General features: G+C 44.3%; 1 long non-coding RNA gene across 1 annotated transcript in view; it reads left to right on the forward strand.

Moving 5' to 3' along the window:
- The window catches only part of LOC135242106 (uncharacterized), a 60,936-nt gene extending 53,026 nt beyond the window's left edge, over positions 1-7,910 (forward strand). Inside the window, exons 2-3 of the long non-coding RNA XR_010326222.1 lie at positions 6,870-7,071; positions 7,789-7,910. This is a non-coding gene — a long non-coding RNA (uncharacterized LOC135242106). The remainder of the gene's footprint in view (positions 1-6,869; positions 7,072-7,788) is intronic.
- The last annotated feature ends 239 nt before the right edge of the window (positions 7,911-8,149 follow it).

Consider the following 8,149-nt stretch of genomic DNA (forward strand, 5'->3'; position numbering starts at 1 on the left):
TAATAGATTTAAAACATTTTTGAAAGTTGTTTAATGATTATTTAATTACCTTTTTTAATTTATATCCTCTGTGCTGAAGGTGTTGCATTGTGGGAGAACGCATCTGAATGGGAGCTGTGTCACAAACCCCGCTGAGTGCGAACGAGAGAGGTCAGCTGACGCCAATGGACTGATCTGATTTGCCGAAGGCCTCGGACCTAAACGAGCCGCGATGTGGCTGTCAGGCCAAGCTGACGAGGAGTGAAAACTACAGTGATCATGGCCACGCATTCGTGACTTGGTTTTTATTACTGTTGCTATAATATTTCCATATGACTGAGATAAGGGCCAAACGCTTACAGTTCCTAAAACAGCTGTGTAATGATTATGGTATAACTGAGCTGATGAAGTCATAATGTTTTAGCACCGCACTCAAAAGACTGAGGAAGGTTATATCCACCCACACTCACACACGTGTGCGTGCACACACTTGTGAATCCGAACACACACCTAAATGCACTGCATACACAAATGCAGTTACAGTGTGTGGTTATAAACAGAATAAAACTTAATAAATACAAAACTATATGTTCCTCCTCTTCATAATACATATCTAATTCAAAAACCCTTTCATTTGCTTTAATAATAAAGGCACACCAGCTAATCTGAAATCCATTTGCGACTATGTGACCTACTTCAGGCTACCTAATCCTCATACAATAGCTACAATCCTACACCTTTTCTCTTGTCTGCAAATCACATTAAAACTACACTATTTTAATAAAATACCCTTCTGGATCGCTGAAATAGTCCGGTAAAGCCACCGTTAATGGTAGGGATGGGAAACCCCATCACTAAAGGGCCATATTTTTCTGCTTTTTGTTTCCACCGATTACCAGGCTCGCTTGGCTGATGAGCTGTGTACACCAACGCTGGCTCCCACACAGCTTAGACCACAGTAAAATATATGATATACAGGGCTGGAATGCTGAACAGCTTGAGCTCATCCACGCATGCAGGTTGAATGTCAGATCACTTTAAGTAAGAGATTGGTCCGGTTTGATTAGGGATCTCAAACTCGTATCCTGGAGGCCTGCTGTGTCTGCTAGTTTTCGATGTGTTCCTAAATTAAGCAATTTAAGTCACTGCCTGGCTTAGAGTGTCTGCACAACTTGTTTCCAAGGCCTAAATTAGCTGACATTTGAAAGGAAATCAGAAAAACCAGCAGAGACTGCAGCCCTTGAGGACTGAAGTTTGAACAACCCCCTGAGTTAGACAGTTAAGAGCTGAAGTAGACGTGAAATCCAGAAACGGAGTCTTGGTCTCCAGGAATGGAGTTCCACTCCCTGGCTTTTAAAGGCTGATGTGGATAAAGGCGCCTTGCTGTGGGGAGTCATAACTCAGGGGCCCGTGTAGCATCTGTGCATTGGAGAGCAGGAGTGCCGACCCTCTGGAACCATTTTTTGATTCACGCACCTGCAAAACGGGAAGGTAAGAAATGGCGAGTTCTGAAAGACTTTCGGTGTAACTGCTCTTTAATGGCCTAGTGGTTGTTTCTACCATAGCAGGCAACCATTAGATATGTTGTCTTTTTAAGATTCTGCTTATGGAAATGGAATACGCTAAAAATGTATGTATACACTTCTCAATGTATTGACCTCCAAAATATTTCTACCTTCAGCTATTAAAATATATTGTATTACATACTGTAACATAAAAAAAAAATCATTTTCACAAATGCACTATATATCTATAACATTACTCTAAATATGTGTAATTTATTTCACATTATATTTCACAGCAATGTTTTTTAGAATGTAGCTTTCAGTATCTGAAAGTGGAATCCTCCATACACTGCGCTGCTGTATCTTGACACCACTCTGTTTAACTGTACTTTCAGCACATTCTATTGAGCGAAATACTGAATCGGGGTGACCCAATGACAGCTCTCGGTGCAAGCTTCACCGAGATGAGCTCTTTTCCTTCCCAGAATGCATTTCGCATTCTTGTAGCTCTCACCCTTCACTAATGAAAGGCGGTTTTTCATCGCACTGCTGTGAGATTTGTCACTGCCCCTACAACTGAGCCTCAGGACTCCATATAAGAGAAAAAGAGAGTGTATCTTAAGGCGTGTGTCAAACAGCCGTGCGGTGATATATGCGTTAGACACTCCGGTCCCAATACCGCCATCCAACCCTGACGTTGAAGAATACGTGATGCGCTAGCAGCTTTGAGTTTCTCTTTACACCGCAAACGGGAGCCTTGGATTGCAGAAGGATTCACTGTCAACATTCATTACACGAGTGGTAATTGAAGCTGAGAGCTAATAGACTCGAGGCAAACTGGAAGCAGCTCTCAAAGTTTCTTCGGGAGAATTCAAGCAGGGAAGCAAACGGCGTGGAGGTACAAGAGGTGACATCACCTCCATCGATCGCGGAGGCAACGCCCACAAAGCAGCCGCCATCCCTACGCCGCCGGTCTGCATCTCAAATGAATGATTAAACCCATCTTTTGGTGGAAGGGGTCGAGGAGGACGTCTTTCAAAGCGGCATTCTTTACAGCTTCTTTACATTCATAAAAACTTGAACAAACGCGCGCGCTTCATTACGGTCGCGTGGCGCGTCGCGCTCTCCGTTCGGTTAGCCGCGGTACCCCGCGCCGCGTTTTCTCGCTCGGGCGTTTTATATGGCCCGACTGGGGAGCGAGCCGCGACGTTGTTTGGGAGCGCCGTGAGCAGATGGGTCTTTACACGCTCACGTCAACGCAGGGGTGTGGGCGGGCTTGTCACAGCCGAGGATAACCGGGGGTGGGGGGGGGGAGGGGATGCCGTCTTAGGCACATTTACAACAACTTCGCAGTATCCGAATTAAGCTATGTTATTCTTTAGCATAGCGTAGTCGTGTGTACTAGCAATGGCAGTGCAAGCAAGTGCCAGTTGGCAGTATTTGTCTGGGTAGTGCTTACATGCATGAATTAGAGAGGAAATTTAACTGCAGGGAATGCTTCTTTGTCACGTTCCTGGTTTTTTCCAACACATTCAGTATGGTCCCAGGTGCATAATATAATCTATCAAAAGGAGCCAGACCTCCAAAGCCAAGTTTATTCATTTTATGTGCATCTATTGATAAGTCTAATTTAATTATGTCAGGGGCGATAAATCTAGCCGTTCAAATGTCTGGAATCAATCACTCTTGGGACCTATGGAACCAAATTACTTTTTTAAAGCTGTAAAGAACCGCGCTAATGGAAATTGATATTTCAGCGTGAGGAATGAGGACTTGGAAATGGCCGAGGGGTCGGGAGTGGTGATTAATCTCCTCAAATGAGCTAATATCATAAACACTGGATTATGTGTGCTCCAAAAAAAAAAAGTTGAAGTTTTTCTTTAAAAAAATGTTTCTTTTTTTCTTCACATTTCTTGTCCTGTCAAAAGTGAAGCATGTCAAGTGTCAAAAGGGGAAGCTCTTATGTAAGATGGGACAACCTTTTCCTGAAGGAAAGAGTGTACCCATCTGTTTAGTGTATTGTTTTATCCACAAAAGCAGAGAGATCTGCCTGGACTCTTCTGGAAGGGAGATTGTAGCACAGGGATCTGCAACCGGGGGTTGGAAGCATTTCTGTGGTAAAATCTTCTGGATGTCTGGATGAATTTATTCTGAAACATATAATAACTGCCAATTAATAATGTACAAAACGTCCACAATGTCCCATAAATTTGTGCTTGTCATGAAGGATAACAGTGCCAACCCCTGTCTGCATCGCTGGCTCTGACTTTGCTTGAAGTCTGTGACCCACAGACATCACCAGGTGCAGAATACCTTCTCTGGTGATGCTCTGCAAAGCCTGTACTGCAGCTATCTTCAGCTCCTGCTTGTTTTAGGGGGTAGTTACCTTATGTTTTCTCTTCAGCATATGAAACGCATATTCAATCGGATTCAAATCGGGTGAATGACTTGGCCATTTCCCAGTTTTCGGCTTTGAAAAGTTTTGGGAGTATGTTTGGGATCATTGTCCTGCTGTAGGTTCAAGCACCGTCCAATGAATTTGGAGGCACTTGGTTGAACTTGAGCAGATAAGATGTTTCTCTACACTGCTCTCAGCAGTTACATCTTCAATAATTTAGACAGGTGAGCCAGTACCTGTGGCAGACATACATGCCCAAATCATAACACCCCCATCACCATGTTTCACAGGTGGGGCGGGTTGGATCTTGGGCTGTTCCTTTTGGCCTCCAGACTTTTCACTCGTGCCATCACTCTTATACAAGTGAATCTGGGTCTCATCTGCCCGGAAGACCTTTTTCCAGAGCTCTGCAGGCTCTTTTAGGTACTTCTTAGTGGACTGTAGCCTGGTCATCCTGTTTTTGTGGCTAGTGGATTGCATCTTGAAGTATAGCCTCTGTAGTTCTGTTCATGAAGTCTTCTGCGGACAGTAATCATGGACACACAAGGTTTGGCCTATGCCTCTGACTGTGTTTTCTTATTTCTCCACCTCATAATGGCTTCCTTTACTTTCATTGGCACAACTCTGGTCCTCATGTTGACAAATGCCAATAACAGACTCCAAAGGCAACTAAAAGTCTAGAATCAAGACTACATACGTAAAGCTCTCTTCTGTCTTCACTAAGGAAGCAATTGAACGCACCGGACTAATCAGGAACACCTGTGAAGCCATTTGTCCCAAATATTATGGTGTCCTGAAATGGGGTGACAATGTATAAAGAGCACTGTAATTTCTATATGGTGAGACCAAAATGTACAAACATACCCTTTAAAAACACCTGAGAATCTGTAGTTCAACCATATGTGAATTGTTTGGTTACAAACATTATGGAGCTCCCTTTATGCATGTATGCTTGTAAATGCAGTGACAGAGTGCACCAACAGCAGCAGAGAGGAAGAAAGAAGGGATCTGACAACAGCACCATAACTGACATGATACTATTAGCACATCCATGTAACACCCTTCCACAAATAAAACTGCCTCGATTCTCTCCTGGTTGGCATAGCTTTGGAAGTGACACATGCGACATAGCTCAGGAGGTAAGACCGATTGTCTGGCAGTCGGAGGGTTGCCGGTTCAAACCCCGCCCTGGGCATGTCGAAGTGTCCTTGAGCAAGACACCTAACCCCTAACCTCTAACTGCTCTGGCGAATGAGAGGCATCAATTGTAAAGCGCTTTGGATAAAAGCGCTATATAAATGCAGTCCATTTACCTTTTACATGCACGTGCTAACATATTAGCACAGCATACTTCACCACGCTTGGGGGGCTACAGTCGATTCAGTCCCTTTCTCGTGCTCGTATCAAGCAGTGGAAGACCAAGGCCCTGGTAAAACAGGCTTCTCACAATTCGCCAATTTCAGTCGTTCTATGAAGGTAATTTTATGAAATTTTGAAAAAGTGTATCCGTGATGGCCTTCAGCGTCCAAGGTGACCGTCCTAGCTCTAAATTAATCAGGAGACCTGACTGCTCTCAACGTAAAATTGCCAGTATGTCATTGGCTACGCTTATACGCTCACAGTGTAATGGTAATGGGTAATGGTCCTCATCCTGGTTACGGTAATATTCTTGATAAGGGGTTTACATGCACCATGAAATGTGGGGGCCATTGGTATTCCTGTTTACATGGTCATCAGAGTATGCAACATAAGCCCTGTAGAGGACATGTACTAAATTTCCTGCTAACTCACACACACAAAGACACACGCTCCTACACACACACACACACGCACACGCATACACACACAATATGTTATTGCTATACTTGTGAGGACTTCCCATTGACTACATTCATTCCGTAACCCCTAACCCTAACCCCAACCCCAACCACTACATGCCTAACCTTAACCCTAACCTTAACCTAATTGTAAACCTAACCCTAACCCTAAGTCCTAACCCTAAAACAGCCTCTTTAACTTAACCAGCAAAAGGTCCCCACCTTGCATAATTTTACTCATCTTTCTATCCTTGTGGGGACATTTGGTTCTCACAAAGATAGTAATACATTTCCACACACACACACACATCCCACTGCTGTAGTGGTGTTTTCCTCTATCCAGAAATTTCATTATATTCACCGCTTTTATAACTGAGAAGAAAATGGATCCACCAGTCCAGGAATGGGAGCTTTTTGGATGTGTTCTGATGGCAAGCTAGTGAATGAATTATGATTCAAGATTCAGCCAAAAAAAGAACATACAGATGTCTACATGACTCAGTACTCGGTTTAATAAAAGGAAAAAATAGATGGCTTGTACTCATAAACAGGATGCTGTCTTTTTTTATTACTGTCGTCAGGATAAGGTGTTATCATGACTCATGTCATAGTCAGGAAACTTGAATATTCAGATTTAACACCAAAGAATCAGTGTGAATGGAAACATATTCATTCCTGTAATTGTAGCAGTATACATCTTTGTGTTCATAAGGCAATCTGGGAACGCACAGTAGGACCAAAAAAAAAAAAAACTCTTAGCAGTCATTTGTATTCCTTTCAAACAGTTCACCATTTAGTCATTTGGCAGTAGTTCAAAAGTACACTGAACATGGTAAACAAAGCTTAGTTACAATCAAATCATTGTCGCTCGAGTTTCCTTACAAGGAACTTTAATTTAGGGTCTAGTCTGAACAGGTGGGTTTTTAGTTCATGGAAAACAGGCAGTGAATGTGTTTAAACCAACAACCATCTGGCATAAGGGCAAATTATCCGTTAGGCACAAACTACAATGCTGGACCTTCTGTTGCTGCTGCCTTCTCATCTCATCTCATCTCATTCCTGACTAGTTCCCTCTTTTATAAAGACTGTTAAAAAAAAGTGGTGCACGGCACCACATGGCTTTAATTATTTTCCCAAGACCTGAACTGAAATGCGCCTTCCTCCTTACAGTGATGACAGCGATAAACGCACTGTTGGCGATTCTCACGGGAGCGGCGATGGGCCTCGTTGGACTCCCCCCCGGCCCGTCAGCATCTGCCGCGCATCCGCGCGTCGGACCGCGGTCACGCGGCGACGGCAGGGCTCGGAAAACCGGCCCGCCTCCGGTCACCGCGCCCGACAACCGCACCCTCGCAACAGAGCATTCTTAAAGGTAAACCGTCCCAGGAAATTAGGAACATGCCGCAAATCGTGCATTAAGATGTGTAGACCTCGAGCCGAGTGCGAAACGTTAGACGCAGAACTGTCCTTACACTGTAACTCAACAAAATATAAAAGCAAAATGCAAATACAAAAGTAATGCTGAGGTGAAACATTAGGTATGTGAAATGCATCGGGTCAGATTTCCCCAACCCCCTGCCCTCCCCATAGATAATTACTAATGACTGCTCCCAAGTCAGATAGGAGCAGGTTGCTTATCTGTGCTCACCATGTGGCTGCATGCGTGTGGGTGCCTGTACTTACCTTTAAATTGGGTTTTGGTTCTGTCCCCTGAATGCCCCTGGAGCTGTGTATCTTGGATTGGATTTTCTGGACACATAGAGCTTTTCAGGTTCCCATCAATGGGAAACCCTCTGCATTGTAAGCCAATAAGTGATATTGTGTCCTGGTAAACAGCTCCTGCTGTCTGGGCCTTTTAACCTGGGTAATTACTGCCAGCTGACCAGGGTTTGCTTTTGTGTCCCAGTTCCTTTGTTCATGTAATTTCAGACGTGAACGCGAATGTGCCACGCAGGGCTATTGTTACTATCCTCACCGTGTTTTTCCCCTTTACCGGGGGTGACGTGTGGCCCACCGCCCGCACTTTGAGGAACGAGACCCTTTTCACAGGCACACAGCTGGGTTTATGTATATCTCTGGGCCGTGTCAGGTGCATCCTGCCCGGCCCGGGACAGGAAGCAGCCACTTCAGCCTCCGAGCAGCCATCTTTGTTTTTCACGGCGTGAGCACAGCTTTGTGAGTGGGCCAACCTTTTCTCTCGTAAAATGAAAAGCACTTTATATATGAATTGTATTTTTTATGGTTGTTATTTTCTTCCTTCCTCTCTGCACCCCCCCCCCACCCCACCCCCCACCACCCCCTTCATAGGCCAACTTTATTTTTCCGTTCTATTGATTCATCTTCTCTATATCGCAGCAGTTTTATGTCCAGCCTTCTGCCACTCTCATTGTGTCCCATCTGTCCTCGTACACAAAGAATCCACTGTTTTTTGCACAGCAATGTACTCAATT

This window comes from Anguilla rostrata, chromosome 16, assembly GCF_018555375.3.
Source record: "Anguilla rostrata isolate EN2019 chromosome 16, ASM1855537v3, whole genome shotgun sequence".
In the NCBI taxonomy this organism is placed as follows: Eukaryota; Metazoa; Chordata; class Actinopteri; order Anguilliformes; family Anguillidae; genus Anguilla; species Anguilla rostrata.